The following is a 1,948-nucleotide window of genomic DNA, read 5'->3' on the forward strand; positions in this document are numbered from 1 at the left end:
AGCTCCCTTGTAGCCCCCTCAGATATTGGAAGGTGCTCTGAGCTCTCCACACAACCTTCCCTTCTCCAAAGGAGAAAAGTATTTGTATTGTATTTACCAATGCCAACACTTTTTCAGTAGTAGGGGAGAAGAACTTGTGATGCACATGAACTTAAGAGCTGAGACTGTGCCTTAGGGTGCCAAAACTTTTATAGCTTTGAAGCAGTGCCAAGGGTCTGATGGCTGTGCTGCCCGTGGCTCTGAGGAGCAGTACTCCTTCCCAGCATCCAGCCTGTGCCTGATCCCACCAGAGTTTGACACATCTTAGAAACATAAAATCATCAAGGTTGGAGGAGACCTCTAAGATCATCAAGTCCAACCATTAGCCTGCCACTCTGCTTTGCTCTCTTTGTGTTACTAAAGATACCCATCACCCTTGCCTAGATCTTTTGGACATCTGCCCTCCAAGCTGACTTTGAGAAAGGAGGACTAAATGCCTTTCCATGCAGCCAGCCTGCACAGGACCCATCAGGAGGGTAAAAAGTGACAGGTTTGCCTCACACTTCACTGCTGCAGTGAAGAAGCTGGGTTGGTTGCATGCCCCATGGCCACATGCTGCCCACTCACAGCTCTCCTCTGCCAACCTCTCCTCTGCCACTAGCAGTTTGCTCCATGAGCTGCCTAGAGTCAGCCTGGAGACCCCTGGCCTGGGATTTGCTAGCATCAGCACTTGGGATTTGGTGGCATCAAGAGTCACTGTGTCCCTCACATCTCTCCTGCAGGATGATCTCCATCATCATGGATAAGGACAGCCTGTCCACTGCCCCCAGTGCTGCTATTCCCCTGCTCCTTGATGCCACATCCCCCTGTGCTGTGTGCCCACGACACCCTCCCATCATCTCCTCTTGGGGAGACAAGACTTTCAGACCACTGATGTTTTATACCCTCTTGGGATCAGAGGACATGCTGAGGTACACTGCCATCAAGCATTTCTTTGATACATATCAATAGCTGACAAAGTTGTTTAAAGTCTCTGGCTGTGCAGAGGCAAAAGGCTTCATGAACACCTTAAATTCTCCTCTCTCCAGTTTAGGCCAAACTCCATGCTGATGCCAAGAACATACCCTAGAAGTCAAGGCACAACATGCAAACATTGCTGTGTGCACCCAGTGTGCTGATTCTGCCTTCCTTAGCCAGTCAGATAAACATTTTTACTTCCATTTTAGAGGAGGAAATCAAGAGTGTGGGTTAAGTGAGTCACCCAGATGACCTGAAGAGATGGATGTTTAGGACTTCGTGGCAGTTAAAACCTTCTCTGGGCTGTTCAGCAGCTGCTCCCTCTCTAGCACCATTGCCATGAGCAGTACATTTCATTTTCCTGTTTATTTTGCAATGTTAGCTACCCAAAGACAAGGGAATCTGCTTTCAGGGTTCTCAGAGAACCTTAACTCCAGCCCTACTGCTGATATCATTACTGTGGTTAAGGTTCATGGGAAGTGTCCTCACTTACCCAGAAGGGACTTGTAATGAAGCCAGGCCAAAGGAGCAGTGATTTCATGTTGGCCTGGCCTCAATTACATAAAAAAATCTCTTAACCTCTGAAGATGAGACACCTGATGCAAAAGTTCACATTTGTCAACTAGGGAATAGCAATGCCAGGCACAAAGTTGGATTGTCCATCCTTACAACCACAAGCAGCTTCTTACCATCTGGACTTGGGAGGAGGGAAACTAGCAGTAGTCCATCAAAGACAGTGAAGGGCACAAATAAAAATGTTGGTGGCCATCTGTACACTGTCCCACCGCAGGAACAGAAAGGAGTAATGAAGAATTCAATTTCAACGTGGCTTTGCAATTCCTAATGCACATGGAACTGTTGGAGCAAGTCCAGAGGAGGCCATGAAGTTGCTAAGAGCACTGGAGCATCTCCCTTATGAGGACAGGCTGAGGGAGTTGGGGCTGTTCAGCCT

General features: G+C 48.0%; 1 protein-coding gene across 1 annotated transcript in view; it reads right to left on the reverse strand.

Moving 5' to 3' along the window:
- The window catches only part of LOC103800681 (neuronal PAS domain-containing protein 2), a gene marked incomplete at both ends in the record, with an annotated part of 21,410 nt that overhangs the window by 18,790 nt on the left and 672 nt on the right, over positions 1-1,948 (reverse strand). The window lies entirely within an intron of this gene.

Source organism: Acanthisitta chloris, unplaced genomic scaffold (genome assembly GCF_000695815.1).
Source record: "Acanthisitta chloris isolate BGI_N310 unplaced genomic scaffold, ASM69581v1 scaffold10134, whole genome shotgun sequence".
Taxonomy (NCBI): domain Eukaryota; kingdom Metazoa; phylum Chordata; class Aves; order Passeriformes; family Acanthisittidae; genus Acanthisitta; species Acanthisitta chloris.